This window comes from Rattus rattus, chromosome 12 (genome assembly GCF_011064425.1).
Source record: "Rattus rattus isolate New Zealand chromosome 12, Rrattus_CSIRO_v1, whole genome shotgun sequence".
Taxonomy (NCBI): Eukaryota; Metazoa; Chordata; class Mammalia; order Rodentia; family Muridae; genus Rattus; species Rattus rattus.
The window spans coordinates 51749061-51770609 of NC_046165.1; the positions used below are offsets into that span (position 1 = coordinate 51749061).

The 21549-nt window shown below is 41.1% G+C and overlaps 1 pseudogene; it reads left to right on the forward strand.

The window, feature by feature from the left end:
• The first annotated feature begins 426 nt into the window (after nt 1-426).
• Nucleotides 427-1482, forward strand: LOC116913600 (annotated as a pseudogene).
• Nucleotides 1483-21549: the final 20067 nt, after the last annotated feature.

Here is a 21549-nt window from a genome sequence, read left to right on the forward strand (position 1 = left end):
GGGATATAAAGTTATCCTCATAGGATAAAAATGACCCTTGAACATCATTTACAAACACAGATATAAGGAGTGCCAAGGGGTTGGAAGGATGCCTTTGTGATTAAGGATGCTTTTGCAGAGGACACAGGTCACCAGTACCCATGGCAGGAGGCGCATGGCCACCTGAACATCCGTTCTGAGGTATCTGGCATCCTTTTCTGGCCTCTGCAGGCATCAGCATGAATGTGGCGCACAAACACATGCAGGCACATTCAGATAAATTTTTAAAACTCAATTTAAAAGGAAAATACTTATGCAATATGAAGACAAAGTAAAGCATATAAATCTTAATTTAAAAGGAACATGGCCCCAGAGTCTGGGAGTCAAAGCCGGTTGTCAACCCAGTACTGTCCTGCACTCGCCTGCCTCTTCTTTTTTGCTTTCAACATGACAGATGCTGCTGTGTCCTTCGCCAAAGACTTCTTGGCTGGTAGAGTGGGCGCGGCCATCTCCAAGACGGCAGTAGCACCCATCGAGCGGGTCAAGCTGCTGCAGCAGGTGCAGCATGGAAGCAAGCAAATCACGGCAGATAAGCAATACAAGGGCATCACAGACTGTGTGGTTCGCATCTCCAAGGAACAGGGAGTCCTGTCCTTCTGGCATGGTAACCTGGCCAATGTCATCAAATACTTCCCCACCCGGGCTCTCAACTTTGCCTTCAAAGATAAATACAAGCAGATCTTTTTGGGTGGTGTGGGCAAAAGGACCCAGTTTTGGCGGTACTTTGCAGGGAACCTGGCATCAGGTGGTGCTGCTGGGGCCACATCCTTGTGCTTTGTGTACCCTCTTGATTTTGTCCGTACCCGTCTAGCAGCTGATGTGGGCAAAGCTGGAGCTGAAAGGGAATTTAAAGGCCTTGGTGACTGCCTGGTTAAGATCTACAAATCTGATGGGATTAAGGCCTGTACCAAGGCTTTAATGTGTCAGTACAGGACATTATCATCTACCGAGCTGCCTACTTCGGTATCTATGACAGTGCAAAGGGAATGCTCCCATATCCCAAGAATACTCACATCTTCATCAGCTGGATGATTGCAGTCTGTCACTGCTGTTGCTGGCCTGACTTCCTATCCTTTTGACATGGTTCCTTGTTGTACGATGTGCAGTCTGGACACAAAGGAACTGATATCACGTATACAGTCACGCTTGACTGCTGGCGGAAGATCGCTCCAGATGAGGATGCAAGGCCTTTTGCAAGAGTGCATGGTCCAACGTTCTCAGAGGCATGGGTGGTGCCTTTGTGCTTGTCTTGTATGATGAGATCAAGAAGTACACATAATTATGTCCTGGGTGTTCTCCCCAAGAACAGGAATGTTGTATAATAGACCATATTCTTGAACATTCTGGACAGATTCTCTGGGCTTGTCTGTTTTATCAATGGCAACTATTTACCAGTTGAAAAGTGGGAAGCAATAATATTCATCTGACCAGTTTTCTCTTAAAGCCATAATGACAATAATGATGGGACTCAATTATATTTTTTTATTTCAGTCACTCCTGATAATAAAAAATTGAAGAAATATAAAAAATAAAAGGAACACGGCATCAATAGTAATCTTTCTGATCTAAGGACATGAGGGACAGAAACCATACCAAAATTAGAGTCCTAATTCATAAAAGAAGTTACCCCCATACAAGTCACATTAAAACTAAGACCAAATAAGCAAGTTCAATTTTTCCTTCCAAACTCACTTTTATTGAGTGGAATGAGGGAAGGGAACACTTAGGTTTAAATATAGTCCCTTTTCTGTCTTGCCCTTCCTTGTCTTGCTTTCCAGCGGATACACTGATTTTGCTCCAATCCAACTTGTGTTTGAAGTGATGTCCTAGTTTGAATCCTTACGTAAAAATTTCTCAGCAATTTGATATTTTTTCCTTTTTAAAAAATGGGTAGAACGTTTAAGTGTACTCCCTTATCCCACACCTTAATTGCAAATATTATAGAGGCAGTCGCAAAGTGTTAAAAACTGTCACTGTATTTGTTTGACTGGAAAACATTAGTAAGTAGGTGACCATGAGTACCTGATAACATTGAAGGTTTGAGAAACACCTTGCCAGTCATGATGATGATGTTGAAGATAGTGAGCTAGAAAAAAGTTTCCCCCTTCGAACATTAAAAACATATATTTATTTTTAATCTGAATTTTATAACTTTATGAAAAAGAAATGCCCAAAAATTTTAATTATATTTGAATATAGAAGGACATCAAGTGAACACACTGTTTATGAGGATGTAAAATAGAAACAGAATCGCTTTGAAAAGACTAGAAAGGCTCCACTGTTTAAAAAAAGAAAACAAAACAACAAACAAAAGCAAACCAGAACTGTGACTACTCCGTTCTCTTTAAGTACATTTTAATGAATTTCCAAGTTCATGCCTTCCAGCAAAGCATTATTGAAATATATTAAATTAATCCAGGGTTTCTGAACCTTTAGTGTTTTTAATGTGTTTCAGTTTTTCATAAGCCAGATCTATCAACATGCTGTGTTCCTTGTGGCTCGCCAAAGAACTTTATATCCTAAAATAATGATCATAGCATTTTCAGGCTTGTGTTTCTAATCCAGAAATGTTATGGCAAACTTGCTCATTTTTGAAATTCCCATGACCAACTAATTAATACCTTACTTTATGAAGCTTAGTTTGCTAGAAAGTTCCTCATGAGAATTGAGTACGGCAGCACGTGTCTATCATCCTGGCACTCAGAAAGTTGGGTAGAAGGATCTGAAGTTTGAGGTCATCTTCAGTGACATAGGAAGCCATAGCCATCTGGGGTTAGAGACACTTTCTCGACAGCTAAGAATCCTTTCTGATGTATCACAGGAACGGGCTGGGGGTGGGGCTTGAAACTCAGTTGTGGAGGGCTTGTCCAGACCAGAGTGTGCTGTAGACTGTGCAGCCATTCCCTTCCCAGCTCAGGAGGTTACCTAGACACCCATTAGACACACTTGATAGGAGTTTTATGTTAGAAGTGGTGCACAGTGCTCTCCCAAGAGAAATGGCTTAATTAAACATTTTTCTTAATGTACATGCCCTGTCCCATCTCCTCAAAAGTTTTTGTGTTGATTACTAGTGTGTGCATGTGCATGTGTGTGTGTGTGTGTGTGTGTGTGTGTGTGTGTGTGTGTAGGGAGATGAGCGTGTGTGTAGGGAGTTGTGTTTGGATGTGTATGTGTATGCACATGTGTGTAGGGAGATTTGTGTGTGTGGTGAACATGTGTGTCTGTATGTGTAGGGAGATATGTGTGTGTGATGTACGTATGTGTGTGTGTGTGTGTATGTGTGTGTGTGTAGGGAGATGTGTGTGTATGTGTATGTATATGTACATGTGTGCATATGTGTGTATGTGTGTGTGTAGGGAGATGTGTGTATATGTGTGTGTTTGTGTAGGGAGATGCATGTGTATGTGTATATATGTGTGTGTGTGTATAGGGAGATGTGTGTGTATGTGTGTGTATGCACATGTGTGTAGGGAGATTTGCATGTGTGTGGTGTACATGTGTGTGTGTGTGTGTGTGTGTCTGTGTCTGTGTATGCTTATGTGGAGGCCTAGATTTGTAATTCAAGTGTCTTTCTATCACCCTCCACTGTGAGAGATTTGATCTCTCACTGACTCAGCTCACAAACTGGCTAGACTAGACGGCCAGTGAGGCCCCCGGGATAGGATCATGTCATCATGTATAGCTTTTAGTTTGTTTTTATTTTTAATAATTCTATGAGAACTTAACACAATGTGTTTTGATCATGTTAACCCCCACTCCTTCCTCAACTCCTTCCAGACTTACCTCATACCTCCCATCTTTGTGTCTTTATTTTTAATATAACCCACTAAGTCCATTTGTGTTGTGCATATACTCATGGTGTGGGGGCCATCACCTAGATCATGGTTGACCTACTAGGGACCATATCTTTAAAGAAAATCTCTCTTCCCAGGGAGCCACCATCTGCCTATAGTTCCTCAGTGAAGGATGGGGACTTTTAAAACTGGGTTCTCCTACATGGCCACAGGTACATGGACTGATTTTTTTTTGTCCCCTTAGCCTTGTGTCTAATGAAAATAAAGTGACTGTTGGCAACAAGACAGAGAATTGCTTTCTTTTTCTTTATGAGGTGAGAGTTTGCTATATAGTCCATACTGGGTTTAACCTTGCTACCCTCAGCTTCCCGAATGCTGAGATTACAGTGTGCACCACCATGCCTGTCCAATGAGGTGCTTTTTAAAAAATTAATAATGGCTGCTTTGGAAGTTTTGATTTTGAATGTGGAAGAAAAACATTCCACAATCCTAGTAGGATACATTGATTCTAGGCACTTTCCAAAATGTGACTTTAATAAAATCCTCATGTTATTAAGAACTTTGGAGTCAAATAAGAACAGATTATTTTATACTGCATCCATGGATTAATAATCTCCTTCAGTTCATATCTAAATATCTCAATTTCCTTTTCAAGTTTTTGTGTCCCTGATTTTCATTGCAAAAATGTTTGTTGCATGTGTCTCTTTCTCATATCTGAGGTGAAAAAAGTCTGAACGTATTTGAAAGCAAATGTGTGCTTCGATGTTGCAAGAAAAATTTTACGTTGATGTCTTTCTTCAGTGACATTTTATAATTAATCAAAGTTACCTCATAACCATATAAAATTAACTTGTAATGAACATCTACAACCTCTGAGCTATTAACACTGCCTTCCTAGTCTTCCCTTCATTAGTTAACAGCAAAATGTCTTTGATGATTTTTGTATTCTTGGGGAACACTTTTAAAAAGAAGACTCTAAATATACAAGAGACCATGTAGGTGGGAACTCATTTATACAAGACAGGTACAAATTGCTGAAAATTTATGCACTAAACCTGAGACAGAAATGCACTTTAGTAATATGGTACTTTATTTTTTAATAATCAGTAAACCTAAATGATACTATGTAACACATGCTTCTTGAAGAATAAGTTTAACATTACATAATATTTGAGAAACTCATATTTATATAACACATTGATGTAGATGTTTAATGGATAAGCAACCAGCATTTAAAAGGAATTAAAAGATATTATTCATGTTTTCCACATCCTACAATAAGCATCATTACATCAGCCATATTTGTTTGATTACTTTACTTCTTTTGAGACAGTTTCTTGTATAGCCCAGGCTGGTCACTATGTCTTGCTACAGCTAAGAACTCCTAACTCCTTTCCTGCTCCCCTCAAGTGCCCGGATTACACACCGCCACAGCTGACTTTAGTTTATGATTTTAATATTCTTTGAAGTATCATGTCAATCTAAAGGAGGACAGTGCTTTGATCTCTCTATTAACTGAAATGATAACTATAAAGTGAGCCTTAGGCATTCATACCTCCAGTATTTCTATCAAGATTCCTTGAGCCTTTTTACATCTGAAAGGTATTTGAGGCAGCTGAACCAAGTAACAAAATATTTTTTTCAAGTTTTATCTGGAGTCCCTGGAACTGAAATTACAGATGGTTGGTGCTGGGAACCAAACCCAGGTCCTCTGCAAGAACAGCAAATGCTCTCAACCTCTGAGCCATCTCTCTAGTCTCACAGAAATCTCTTATGGGAGTCAAGTTGTTTCTGTCTATTACTTAAGAAACAGCAGATTAAGTAATAGCATTATGTTTATTCTTTGGCTTTCAGATTCTGGCCACTATTCCTATGGGTTATTTTTAGTGCCCTACATTTATGAAATTAGAGGAAATGTACTTACACGTTTTTTCCAAACCAATTTCTTGTGGATTCACTGTAGCCAATGTAAGGGATGATTTTATGGAAATTATGTACTAATAGGTAATAGTAGTCCTATACATAAAGACTCACAGTGGATATGTCAGAGGAAGTTGGCTGACAAAGTCTGTGGCTCGAGCAGCAATATGGCATTATCCAGAGCCATCGAAATGCATGCATCTTTCCCCAAACGACAGCAGATGCCCTCTGTCCCTGGTCTTTACACATTAGCACATATCCCCTTGTATCTCAGTAAAAATGCAATGCATTAATGTTTGATAAAAGGATTCTGCATGAAATACATTCAATTCCACAATTGTTTCATATATATGAAAAATACCAAAATTACACATGATCAGACCAAGAGAAAAATAATAAAAAAAGTAATGTTCAACACTCATTTTATGGATGTTGGGAGCCACATATGAAGTCTGATTGTATGGTGTGGTTTCCAATTGCATTCCTGGTTGATTTTGAGTTGTCAACTAGAATTAACACCAGGGGCTAGAGAAATGGCCCTACTGGTGACAGCATTGCTGTTCTTCTGAGGACCTATGTTTAGCTCACTCTCTGTTTAGTTCATAATACCTCTGAAGGGACTCTAGCCAGCTGGAGTATGGTGAGCATGGCTCCGGCAGGAGCTTGCCCTTTTCTCCCAGTCCCCCTGCCTTGCTAAAAACCATTAGAGAATGTTCCCAAAACTAGCCACAATGTCTAGTCCCTTATTTGGCCATATCTTCCTCCTGATGCTGACTACCAAGGTCCAGCTATCAAAGTATTGAAGTCCAGCCATCAAAAGCCCCATTTGACTATTCTAATTAACATGCCCAATCAAAATTAAATACATCATCCTAACACTAGGTTTCTCACTGTATTTTTATAAACTGCCATTTTCCTATGTGCCACGTGTCTCTCTCCCCTCTATCCGAAAGCAGTCCTCTGTCCCCAGCCCCTCTTCTCCCTTGTTCTCTTCTTCTTCTCCTCCCTGTCTGCTATCACCTGTCTTTGTCACTTATTCTTGTCCTCTCTCCCTTTGTGGCAAAATCTCCTTTGTGCTGAGAATTTGGTCTTGGGGATCCTGAGCCAATAGTTTTCCTTTCAATCTACATTGGGTGGCTTATAACCACCTGTGACTCTTACTATAAGAGCTCAGACCCTGGCTTCTCACTTCCCTGATCACCTGTGTATGCATGGCATAGGCAGATACAGACACAAAAGTAAAAAATGAAAGCAAAAAATGTTTAACGTTGACTTGCACATGTAAACCACATTTAATCATTGGTCTAGGCAATGTTTCATAGCTCAGCAAAACCATTTCTATATTTGAGTATTAAATTTATCTTTTTAAAAGAATGAGCATAATAGTCTTCTCCAACATTTTAAGAGTCTATGAAAACTGTCCTTTAGATTCTGCTGTGCCTCCTCTAAGTTCAGAAACAATGTAACAAGATGGTTGAGAAAGTAGTCCTATGACCTTCTTTAGCCACAAGAATACAGAAAACTTGAACACAGACTTCTCAACTGGAAAAAATTTAAGAAGGTAATTGTGACATCTCAGCCATTATGTGACATTATGGATTGGGTTGTATTTTGCACATCTCTTAAAGTTGTATCAAGTTTCACTCTTGTGAAGCACACTGGAGTTCAAAAGACACTGCTATATAATCCATTTTACTAGAACTAAGACAGGTCCATCAAGTATACAGTATAGGTGTGTGTGATACATGCGTCATGCGTGGGTTGATGTCCCCTTACCTCCACTGGAAGTCCTGCCTGGCAACAGGGGTGGCCACTTCAGTCTCCATATCACCAACTGCTAGGAGTCTCAGCTAGGGTCACCCCCTATAGACTCCCAGGCCCTGTCCCAGGTCTCTGGCTTGTCCCAAAGATGCCACTCTCAGCAATTTCTGTTCTCTTTCCCAGCCCTCTCTTTCCCCACCTGGCCTGTCCATACCTGGTCCCCACCCCCATTTCCCTCAACATCCCCTTTCCCACCCAGTTTCTCCCTCCCTCCATTTCCATGTCTATTTTATTTCCCTTTCTGAGTGAGGTTCAAACACCATCCCTTGGGCTTTCCGTGTTCCTTAGATTCTGGGGTCTATGGATTGTAGCATGGTTTCTGTACAGTTTTTGGCTAATATCTATTCATTAGTGAGTCATACCATGCATGTCCTTTTGGGTCTGGGTTATCTCACTCAGGATGACATTTTCTACTTCCATCCATTTGCCTGCAGAATTCATGATTTCCTTGTTTTTAATAGCTGAGTACCCTTCCATTATGTGAATTAACCATACTTTCTTAATCCATTCTTTAGTTGAGGGACATTTAGGCTACTTCCGGTTTCTGGCTATGATGAATAAGGCTGCTATGGACACAGTTGAGCAAGTGTCCTTGTGGGATTGTGGAGCATCTTTTGGGTATATGCCCAGGGTGGTATAGCTGGGTCTTGATTCCCAATTTTCTGAGAAACCACTGAATTAATTTTTCAAAGTTGTACAAGTTTGCACTCCCAGCATTGGAGAAGCGCCTTCCTTGCTCCACATCCTCACCAATATGTGAGAGTTCATTCTGGCAGGAGTAAGATGGAGTGTCAGAGTTTCTTGAATTTCCCTGATGACTAAGGACACTGAATATTTCTTTAAGTGTTTCTTGGCCATTAGTGATTCCTCTGTTAAGAATTTTCTGTTTAGCTTTGTACCCCATTTTTAAAATTGCTTATTTAGCTTGTTTGTGTCTAATTTCTTGAGTTCTTTATATATTTGGAGTATTAGTCCTCCTTCAGAGGTAGGGTTGTTGAATATTCTTTAACCCCAAATTTGTCCTGCCTCCAAGATATGCAGGGCTAAAGATGGAGCAGAGATTGAGGGAATGGCCAACCAGTGACTGCCCCAACTTGAGATCCACACCATGAGAGAGAGCCCACTCCTGACACTGTTAATGATATTCTGCTATACTTGCAGATAGGAGCCAAGCATAACTGTCTTCTGAGAGATTTCATTCAGCAGCTGATGGAAACAGATACAGAGATATATACAAGCAGATACATAGCCAGACATTAGGAGGAGCTTTGGGCATCTTGTGGAAGGGAGCCAGAGGAGTCAAGGACACCACAAGAACATCTAACGGTTAACTAATCTGGGTCCATGGGTACTCACAGAGACTAAAACACTAACCAAAGAGCATTCACGGACTAGACCTAGGCTTCCTAAACATACATAGCAGATGCACAACTTGGTCTTCATTTTGTTCCTTTAAATGTGGAGTGGGGGCTGTCTCTGACTCTGTCGCTTGCCTTTGGATCCCTTTCCTCTAGCTGGGCTGCCTTGTCTGGCCTCAGTGGGGAGAGGATGCACTTAGTCCTGCTGAGACCAATGTGACAGGGAGGGTTGGTGGTTGGTATCTATGGAGGCTTCCTTTATCTGAGGAGAAGGGGACGGGTAATGTGGGTAGGGAGTTGTAAGGGTGGGACTGGGAGGAGAGGAGAAAGTAATGCATTCACTTTACACACTGCAATTGGTATGTACAGGGAATAGATTCACTAATGAAAAACAAAACACACACACAAACACACACACACACACACACACACGAATTGTGTGCATGTCAGGTTTCTAAGATGAGCAGCTTTTCCTAATTTCCAAGATTTCCCCCAAGAGATTCAGAGGTTAGCATATTTGTTTCAAAGTACTTAATATAACCCAATTTCCAAACAGGCTTTTGGAAGCAACTATGCATTTTACAGGGTTTAAAATGAAATTTTCCATGTAATGAGGTAACACGACTCTTGTTGATTTGCAAAGTAATCCCAAGGTGACTAGAAGACTTAAGAAAACTCTAAAACCAAGAACATTATCATGCTTCGTTTAATGAACTCACCTTTAATACTCCTGCACAAAGCAGTAATGCCACCAATTCCCCAGTCTCTACACTATGCAAAATGAAATATCTTAAGACTACCCATTTTCATTAACATGCATATCTACTACCCCACGTTTTTCCATTCCATGATGTAATTTGTCAACATGCCAGGATGCTACTCAGTTTAGCCTACAACTGCTTTGAGACTTTTGTAAGTACATAACATAGCCTATGTTAAGTATTTTGAAATTTCTAATGCTTTAAATCAGCATGCATAGCTCTCTACATGTAATGTCGACACACCGCTATAGCCAACATAGGAAGAAAAGCAATTCGTTCATCACATGATAGCAGCAGTACCATGATCACACACAATGACGTTTCAAGCCTCTGTGCCTGTGTGTCTAATGCGCTATCAAAGGTTAACCTTATTTATACGTTAATCTCATTTGTCATGTGATTGAGTGCCAGTGTTTTTCATTAATTTTAGATGTCCAAGATGTCACATACTTTTTCAATCTGGAGGACTAACATGTCTCTATCATGTATCTGATAGACTTTCAGTAACTTAGAATGTGTAGTTCCAATGTGTTCTAACACAAACAAGGGAGGAATTCTTTAAGAAAGTTCTCGCATATCTGAGAGGGAATTTTTCATATACAAGTTTGCCAAGAAAGGGGCAGTGGTACATAAACCCCCTTTATAAGTATATTTCCACACAAAAATATAATTACTATGTTCTTGTATGGTGTTTATTTAAACAAGAAGTGATTAAATAGGTGTGTGAACACCACAACATTATATGGATTGAGCCATTTTATAAATGAAGTTAAACCTTAGAATTTGGAAAAGGCTAATAAAATATTTGGAAAGTGGCATCCTGGCAACACACTGCCCTGACTTCTGCCATGGCGTTCCCACTGGGAAACAGCACCTGTGCCTTACATGGGTGGCTCAGCAGTAAAACTGTGCTTGGTTTACTCTTCATAGAAGTAACACGAGTGCAAACACAACGCAGGAACACGGCGTGGCTTCATTTTCGGACTGAGAATCTGACAGCCTCTGGAATCCACTTACCGTTCAAATGAAAGAGCAAACAGGTAGTCCAGTGGATTTTAGGAAATTCTAGGTCTCTTGGTCTAGCAAAAACTAATTCTCGGTGGATGCTGTTAAACCATATGTGTCTGCGTTTAGCTGTCATCTTATTGTGATATTCCCTGGACAAGCACCACTGTCTTCAAAGTACTGTTGAATGTGGACCTTACAGAAGATAAGGAGACATCTTGTCCCTGTAGTTGGCCTGATCAGGTACTCTGGAGAAAAACAGCAGGTAATATCAGGATTGAACAATTTTTTTTCTTTTCATTTTGGGTGAGCCATACATGCATGTGGAGGTCAGAGGACACCTTGATGGGGTCATTTTGTGGGTTCCAAGGATCAAACTCAGGCTTTTTAGGCTTGCTAGTAAGTGCCATTGCCCACTGAATTGTCTCAGTGGGCCCAGGATTGGAATCCTTCACCACGAGTTTCTTTGGGGGTAACTATTTGTGATTAGACAACACTAGAGTGTTGTGGTAAATATTAAAAAAGGAAGTGGGACACCAAGCACCATGTCATGCTACCTCCCATTACTCTCTGTCTCCACGGTCTCTCTGCCTCCGTGTCTAGCCCCACCTTGACGCTCGCTTCTTTCTGGCCCCAGCAGTGGCCTCCCTCTTGCAACTCTCTGCTGTGAACTCTGTTCACCTTCCCAGCATCACCCCCTGTGGTTATTGTCACAATTCCCAGTATCCCCGTAAAATCAAAACTCTAGAAGCTTGTAATTTATCAATCAGATTTATATCAATAAATTCTCACCCCACAAAATGTCCACACAATAAACTCAGAGCCAATTGATATTGATATGAACTGCCCACCTAGATAAGACAAATTGTCCTATAATAACCCATCCCTTATAAGATATTCATAGCTACCTATGGCTATTAAAGCCACATAGGGGTGGGTCTTCCTTCTCCTCCTCCGTCTTTGTTTCTTCTTCCTTCCTCCCCTGTCTCTCCTCTTTCTAAAGCTCTGTGCACGCCTTACTTTTTCACTGCCCAATCACAGGCCTTGCCTTACCTCATGCCTGCCCTCACCTGCATATAGATATCAATCTACACTAGCGGAATACTAAGTAGATGACTCCCTGCTCCAGAAGCTAGAGTGCTGATCTCAGTAACACATCTAGAGGCAGGGGCACTAATGTCTCCATTTGTTGTGACATCACTCCTTTGGTCATCCTGTTGTTTTCTCTCCAGTGGCCATACCAGCGATCGGTGGCAACTGGCACACTGGCCTTTAAACACAGTAAAGTGAAAGAGCGCATGCGTAACTTTGGGCAGGGTATGCTTTAGTCTCCATGCGTCCACGAACCCACATCTCCCCCTCGGCAGCACGGACAGTGCTCACATAGAAAGCTAAGTAAACTTACCTAACATCTCACAGTTAGTAACGAGCAGAGCAAACAGCCAAAGAAAATACACCCAAACTGAACTCCAAACATTCTGCACTGATTTGTACATGCTACTGCCTTTCACTGTATCAAACGCTAACAAAGCGAGTGTCCTTCTGGGACTCAGTCCACAACAAACATTCCTAGTCGTGGGTAATAGTATATTTAAAAAAATTTATAGCACAGTGTTCTATGTAATTGGAAGCAACCCAATTGTCCAAATACTGTGGAACAGTGTGTGTGTGTGTGTGTGTGTGTGTGTGTGTGTGTGTGTGTGTGTGTATTCTTAACAGTTGATAGTATTAAAAATGGTTAGATAAATAGAATCAATTGGACACTTGCCTCCATTACTATTACTCTACTCTTAAGTGATAGTGATAGATGTTTTTAACATTAAAAGCTGCAAGGCCTGGAGTGAAAGAAAAGACAATAGCAATGCTAACTTCAAGGCGTGGAACTATATAAACTGTCAAGCAGAATAAGACTTAAGGAATCTGAGATTGCAGATCTACAGGTTATCAGTAAAGTAAAGCATACATCTAAGTCTAAAGCATCAATTTCATTTATATCCAGGGTTTTTGAAGGCTCATAAATTGCTGAAATCATCAGAAAGGGGAGTGGAGGATGAGGAACTAAAACATGGTGGGAGTGCGGAAAGACTGGGGAGGAGTTTGACATCCCATTATGCCTTTTATAGGTTTACACAACCCAGGGGTTATTCATGCCTTTCCCAGTCCAAGCAAAACCCAGGAAGTTTGTTCCTGAGGTTAAGGCACATGCTCCCTGGGCTGGGTGAATTCAGCGTCTCAGAGGCTGTGCTTGTCCTGTAGCACATGGTGTGCTTGGTCGCTCACTCTTCCTTGAAAGCAGTTTGCCAGATGACTTCCACATAGTGCTCTCTTCTCTACCTTCTTTATAGGGATGCCCTCCTTGGTCTTCTTTATTGGGCTCCTCATCTTCCCAACCTTTAAACACCAGAGGACCAGGGATTGAATCCTGGAGCATTTCTCCATCTTCATCAGTCCATAGGCAATTCAACCTAATGACTTCTATCCGATATTCATGCGTGGCTTATTTACTATTGCCTCTTACGGCTTAGGAGTCCTTTTCATGCGCAGATAGTCAGTAAACAGTGTGAGTGGGCCAAACCAGAAGTAAGACGTGAGGGCATTTTTATGTTGGAACCTGAGATCTTGCCCTGTTCTCTCATCTCACACTCCCCAAAATTCAGACTCAAAACCTTAACTCCAGACACTAAATTAGAATCAAATTCTCTGAAAAATCCGCCATCTTAAGGGGAAAGAATGAAAACGTGGAACTTTGGGTCCCCAGTAAAATTCTCAGGCAGCTTACCAAATAGAGATGTCACATATAGGCCTAACTAGTTTTCAAATACTTGGTAGTTTTAGTGCTAGAGCTGAGATGGTCCCAGGCAAACTAAGGCAGGTGATCACTGAATAATGTTCAGTAATCACCTACATGGTACATGGGGGTTTTCTAGTCTCTCAGCTGTGACCAAGATCGTTAGCTGTCTAAGCAAAGCTGTTAGCTTGTAAGACAGTCTAAATACTCAGGAAAAAAGTGACTAGATGGGGAAAAGCCCATACATAGAGAAGGGGAAAATACGGATCCCTCAAAAGACATATATGAACATCATAGCCATGAAAGAAACATTAAAGTGGCTTAAAGAGAATTAGAGTATTAATCGAGAGACACAACAGCAGGAGTTCAGTAAAAGAGATCAAAGGAGAACTATGAGCAAAATAGCTCAAGACCATTTTCCAGAAGGGAAGGGGTTGAATTTCCAGATGGAATGGTTTATTCAGAACAATCCAGATGTCTAGAACAATGAACAAAATTATATATACTTTATCATGTATCAAATATATGATATCAAATATATCAATATATCAAATCGAGACTTCTGGATATTTATCTACTAATTTAGAAAGTCATATGAGGAACAATGTCTTCAAAATTCTGCAGGAACTTCTAGGGAGAGAGTGAAAAGGTTAAAAAGTTACAGGTGTCCTAGTTTATCCTGTATTGCTATAATAAAACATCATAACCAAAGCAACTTGGGGAACAAAGAGTTTATTTGGCTTACTTGTCCTAATCACTCTATTATTGAGGAAAGCCAAGACAGGAACTCAAGCAGGGCAGGAACCTTGAGACCAGAACTGAAGCAGAGGTCATTGAGGAATGCTGCTTACCGGCTTGCTCCTCATGGTTTGCTCAGTTTGCTTTGGTATACCATCCAGGACCACCAGCCCTGGTGTGGCACCACCTTCAGTGATCTGGGCCCTACCAAGTCAATCATTAATCAAGAAAATGCTCCAACATATTTGCCTATAGGCTAATGTAATTGAGGCATTTTCTCAATTGACCATATCTTGTGTCAAGCTGACAAAATCGAAACAAAACAAAAAATGAAACAAAATCTAACTAGCACAAGGGAGACTAGGAGGGGAAGAGGGAGGGAGAGAATAATTGCATGCCTGGTGAAAATATTGAAGTAGATTACAGTGATTTAGCCTAGCATCCTCCACCACTTATGTTGAGAACCATAGAGTCCAGCGGAACAGGAAGGGAAAGCACATCAGGAAGGAAATGTAGAACACACAAAATGCCCAAGGACAGGACCAAGCAATTAGTCAAGCCAAGTGTGCCTGAGACACAGGAAACAGGAAAGTTGTACACGGACTTTAGCTGTGTCAAAAAAAACCCATCAAACTAACACTAAAATATCCAGGGTTTAGGATATGATGACTTCCTGACAGCAACTTCAATGGTTTAGGAATGGTAAAATCTAGAGCAGGTTGGACAGAGATGAGTAGAATATAAGAGTATAAATATTAAAACTAAATATGATGATTCAACTCTAGCCCAGAATCAGAGTGAGCCAAGCAGATTCAAGTGCTTTCAGACCCTGGGATAGAAACAAAACAGAGCTAATGGGTACTTTCTTAGGGAACCACAGAAAGGCATACCTTGCAAGAAATGCTGTCCACATAGTTATTTATGCTAAGGGCTGTGTTGAAAATAAGGAAGATTTCATTTCATGGGAAACTAGAAGCATAAAAAAACCCAGGCAACCAGGAATATTTATGGAGATCATCATGAATTTGTTTCACTTGAACACTATTGTCTGTGTATCTCTTAACATTTTCTCTGTTGAAATAGCAGTTCATGGCTAATGACCTTCAACACTAAACCTTCAAAAGCAACTAATAAAGTTCCATTAAATTTACCCCACTTATTCTCAATCGGCAAAGACTTCATTTACTGTACAATCTCGTTTATGTTTCTTCTTCAAATTTACCACAATTTTGAAAGTCTCTTTGTCCACCAGGTCACTGCTGTTATTTAAGGGGCAAATCCCACACAGCCTGTATTCCATTAAGCTTTGGGCTACCCTCCTTGAGCAGTGAATCATAGCTTCACCCACACAGGATATTGGCCCAAGATTTGAACAACTGCTCATATTACATTCTCCTTCTGGCCTACTTTCATCCATCGTAGCTATGCATAATTAGCATTATGATTATAATGTAAGCCTTTGTAATTAATTTCACTCACATACTCTTTATTCCCAAGAATCCATGACTCATTATTGTTAATTTGAAAAACATGCTTTATTTTTAAATTTTATTTTTAACACAATTTTATACAAAATTGATTTGTTTGAAGTCTTATCAAAACAGACTTGCTGAGATCAAATTAGAACACAATTACAAAGTCCCAGGTCTTAGTGTTGTATCATAGCTATTCTTCTGACAGCTGAAGTTGCCCATCCATTTATTATCCATCTGTCCATCCACACATTCATTCATCCATCTATTCATATACCCATATATCCATCTATCCATCCATCCATCCATCCATCCATCCATCCATCCATCTTTTATTATTCACTCAGCATAGCTTTTTTTTTTTTTTTTTTTGGTTCTTTTTTTTTCGGAGCTGGGGACCGAACCCAGGGCCTTGCGCTTCCTAGGCAAGTGCTCTACCACTGAGCTAACTCCCCAACCCCTCAGCGTAGCTTTTTTATTTAGACTTAGCCAAATTAAATAAAAACATAGCATATCACTGCATCAGAGAATTGGCAGTTGGTGGACAATACAAGAAAACAGGCAGCTTCTAGAAGAAGAAGTTTGCAATGATGGAAAAGCAGTGGAAATGGTGTGGCTTTGCACATGCATCTACAGTGCCATTGGCTTAAACTGATCAAGATGCTTCTTAGGAGACTAGACTGCTTCTTTCCACAGTTACGAGGACGCCACTATGTTCTTGTGAATGGATGCTATCTGAGAAGGGTTAGGTTGTCATGTGGCAGTGGCTTTTGGAGAATTGGTTTTTTTGTTTGTTTTGTTTTTGCTTTTTGTTTTGTTTTGTTTTTTCTGTTTAGCTGTGGGGTTGTTCTTCAAAGAAAATCTACAGACATAGAAGCAAAACAAATAGAACCCTGGATGAAAGGAGCAGTTTGGATCCCCATTCACTTGTCCTCTCCTGGACGTCCATGATCCATCCCCCAAGGCCCCATGGAACACAGTTGAAAACCAATGAGGAACAGTCACCACCCTGCTAGGTTCAAGTGCCACGTGTGGGATAAGCCAAATTTCAGTTGTCTGCAAAACCTAAGGTAGGGTCTAGTGACTGGATGAAATCTGACTGGTATGGAAGTATTCTGTAAGTTGGAATTCTCTATCAACATGGACCGGACCAGAAATGGCTTGCCGGGCTCAACAACAGTAGAATTTTGTAGTGCCTTTCTTTTCCCACAAGGATGCAAAATAACTTCAGAAATGTGAAGTAACTTTGTTCTCTCTATTTTAAAAACTATTTTTGAGGTCTCACCACGCAGAAGGCCTAGAGACAGAGTGGTTGGCAAGACAAATATGGCTTGTTGCCTAGAAGCCACACACAGAAGAGTACATGCTTTCAGATATATATAGACTACTAAATATACACATGTCTATCAAGGCTAATATTCAGGTTACTGTCTTATAATTGAAGTCAACAAATAGCTAGGGTTAACCATTCATTCATTCATTCATTCATTCATTTATATTTATCTTAAGGATTCTTTGTGAGTTTTACATCACTCAACCCACTTCCAATCATCTCCCTGTCCCCTTGTATCTACCCTCCATCCTTGCAGCTTCCCCCCCCCAAAGAAAATAAAAATACCCAAACAAAAAATAATCAAAACAAAATAAAGCATACAAAGCATCTTGTGGAAGCTGTAGTGTGTCGCAGTGTGTCCCACAGTACACCCCTCTGTCCGCACATCTTCACTTGTAAATGTTTATTGCAGTGAGTTGTTGGCGTGGGTTGAGATCTCTGGCTTCTGTCACACCATCACTATTGGATTCTCACGTTGGTACCCTGTGTCATGGAGATCCTGCAGCTCTGGATCAGCAGAACTGGTCCTTTCACATGTCCCAACCATTCACAGATGGTATAGATTTTGGGGTTGGCCAATTTAAGAGCCCTGGACCTAGGCCTGGATAGTAGCTGAGCTAATCGACCTGCCTGCTTTCCCTTAATCGCACCACCAGCCTAAGCTCTCCAGCTGCGGAGGCCACCAGTGCTGCCACCACTGCTGCTATTCCTCTAGAGCTAGCTCCATCGTGCTACCCAGTTGAGGTGTGGGGCCCATTCTCCCTGGTGCTGCAGCTTGTGAAGGGATAGACCAATTCTTCAACTCTCACACCCTCAAGATTGGCTCATCAGCGCCTTTGTGATCAGGGCCAGCTCCATTATTGCCCTAGTGACGTATAGGGCCCACTATTCTCTCAAGTGCTCTAGCCAACAAGGGTCAGGGATAACTCTCCTACTTTCATGACCTTAAGGCCAGTTCTCTGGACTACCAGAGGTGGTGATGGGGTTGGGGGGAGGGATTCCCCTTGCCCATGACACCTCACAGCAGATGAGTGGTGGGGCCCATTCTTTCACTTTGGCCCTTGGAGCTGGCTCACCCACTCCCAACAACTAGGACAAGCTCTACTCTGCTACCCAGGCAAGGTGCAGGCTGAGGGGCAGGGACAGATCAATTGCTCTCTTGACCCTAGGGCCAACTCTCCTGATTGTCACAGTTTGTGAGGGGCAAGGTGATGGAGAGCATCACCTCTGTGTGGTGCCATCTCGAGGCAGAGAAGTGGGGAGGCCATCATTCTTGCATTCACATCCTTGGACCCCGCTCACCTGTGCCCCCACTGTCGGGACCTCCTCTGCTGTGCGGTCCAGGCAAGATGCAGGGTCCCTCTCCCAATGTCTTCATTGTTCACTATTGGATCTCAGTCTCTAGAGCAGAGTTCAAACACAGTACATGCTCAGAGAGGGGATGTAGAGATACAACAAAGGAGGATGAGGAAAGGGAAGAAAATAAGAAGGAAATAAATCAAGACAATATGTTTTCCCTTAAAATGCCTTATAAAGAGACTAGAGATAGAAATGTCTATTTTCTGATTCTCTGTAAGGTGATATCACTATTTCTCTCATTCAACTCCTGACAACGGTCACATTTCAGCTTTATTCAACATTATTAAGCTCAATTTAAAAATTAAAAAGTAGAACCATGTATTCCTTCAAAAGTTGGCATAATACAGCAATAGAACCCATGTTTACATCTTTTAATCTTTTCATATGTTCCTCTTTAAACATGTATGTATGGCTTGTACTCTGAAGAAGGTTCAGCCAAGTGCCCAGCCAAGGTCTAAGTGTCCATCCTGGACATCTATGTCAGTAAATCCAACACTACGGACAGACATTCTCTGCCCAAGTCACTGCTTTGTTCTCAATTTGATTTCATTGCCTGGGAAATATAAGCCCTTTGTACCCAGTGTTGGCTTGAGGACATGCCCTCTGCTTGTCAAGATTGTTCTATAACATCGTCCCAGCTATATGTGACACATACCATCATTTTACCGATCAATAGACTGTAAAGTAGAACAGAATTCCAACCGTATAAGGAGGAGGAAACTCTCTCACCTTTCAGAGTTGACCATCTGCTATCATTTGGTAAACAGTCATGTTTCATCCTCTACCCAGCTGCTGCAGAAAACATCATATCCCCAAACCCCAAATGCCCTGGAGGATTCAGCCTCCAGCCAGGATGTTCTTTATGACGTATAATCCCCAATCCTTAGCAAGCAAAGTCAACCTCATTATGGTCCATTCCATCTGCCTCTAGTCTTGGTAAAGGTTAAAACTTTGCAGATACTTAATGAGACATGGCCAGCTCTGAGAAATGCAGATTTGTTACTGCCTTACACAGAAACAAAACAAGTGGAATAAAAACAAGAGTAGATCCTATGAGTCACAGGATGTGAGGAAGAACTCAAATTAAATTGAGAATTTAAGGACTAATTCACTAAAAGGAGAGCCAGGAAACTTAAGGTCAAATTCCTGTTTTGCACCAGTGTGCTGGGTGAACCTGAGCTAATCATGAAAGCCTTGGCTTCTGTGCCTCTAAAATGGGCATAGTCATATCTGTTAGTAAACCTTCAGACTGACAGAGGGATGGAATAACTGTAGGAGGCTTCTATAAATGTTACCAAAACAAACAGGAAATAAAACAACCAAGAAATGAACAGAACTTTATAAGCTAAAAGGTGTTCTGAATCTGAAGAAACCCAAGTGACTCCAGACAGAAGGAGTTGCAAACTGTGGGGTTCCTGTGTTACAAATTGGTTATTCTATGTGTAAGTTAATTTAGCATTCATTAAGTACATATCTATGTTTCAATCATTTTGGAAGAAGCTCTCGACTCCAATTCTCCTATAGAAATTCAGAGCTATTTATTACACACCAACTATGCTGAGAGCGGGAGTGTGTACAACGGATAAAGATGGCCCTGAAATCCTTTCTTTATGTATCTTAAAAAAGAGGTTCCCACTCTCCCTCCAGTGAATGACATGATCCCTACATGTAACATTTATAATTTACATTGTAGGAATTATAATTAGGAAAGGAGCAGACTGGAAAGACAAACTGAATCCTTTGTAGAGGGCGGTGTGGGGGGGGTAAGGCAAACACAGAGGTGGATCGCACCAACTGTTCCATGTTCCTGGATTACCGTGTTATCAGCATGTAGATACCGTGTTATCAGCATGTAGACATGACTGGGCAGCTTCTGCCTTAAATCTCCTTTTGAGTCTATTCTTCACAGAGAAGTGATACAGGACTTATCTGTGGATACTGTCTTCAGTCCTGTGTATACTCTAAGCCATTCAAGTTGGGCTTTTCTTCCTTCTACTATAACGAATTTTTTCTGGGGAAAGATACCAATGTCCTCCATCTTGCCTGATTAAGTGACCATATCCTTCTAAAAAGATATCAACAGCATTAGAAATAATTAATCCCTCTTCTCTTCTAGAATGTTGGTTTTGTTTTGCCCACTCCCATCTGTCCATTGGGTAAGACAATAACAAAGACCCAGATAATCAGCTGAGCTCCTACTCACCTTACCAAGCAGTGTGAGCTTGCACGTGGCTTCCCATTCTCTCTGAAACCTTTAATTGGGAGTGTGTCTGTCAGTCCGTCTTGTGCTTTCTTCTCTGCAAACACTTTCTGACTGACTTCCCTCTGTGCTTTGGCTTCAGTGGTCTGGTTTGTGATGGTTAATCTTGATTGTCAGCCTAATAGGATCTAGAATCTCCAATGTTAACTCCTCTGCGCATGCCTGTTAGGGAGTCTCTAGATTGGGTGGAAATGGGAAGACCTACCCTAAGTGTGGAGAGCACCATTCCATAGGTTGGGGTCCTTGAACTGAAACTAGAAAGAAGAGAGAGAAAGCAAGCTGGGCACCAGCATTCATTTCTCTCAGCTTCCTTACAGCGATCCAGTGAGACCAGCTGCCTTGAACTCCTATTGCCATCTCTTTCCTGACATAATGCGCAATATCTTTAAACTGTGAGCAAAAGTGTATTCTTATTCTTCCTGTCTTAGGTTGCCTTTTTCAGGTATTTTGTACAGCAAGGAATCACAGAAAGCAACTAATATATGGTTCTATCGTATATCATATCATATCATATCATATCATATCATATCATATCATATCTATCTGTCTGTTTGTCTATCTATGTCTTAGGGTTTCCATTGCTGTATAGAAGCACCATTACCAAATAAATTCTTTAAAAGCTTAACATTTAATTGTGGCCGGCTTACAGGTTTAGAGGTTCAGTCCACTATCAGTAAGGCAGGAAGGATAGCAATGTTTACACAGCCATGGCACAGGAGGAGCTGAGAGTTCTACATCTTGATCTGAAGGCTGACAAGAAAAGACTGGCTTCCAGGATCCTAGGAGGAAGGACTCTCAAAGCCCATCCCCACAGTAGCACACTTCCTCCAACAAGGCCACACCTCCTAATAGTGCCACTCCTTGAGCCAAGCATATTCAAAACTATCTATCTATCTATCTA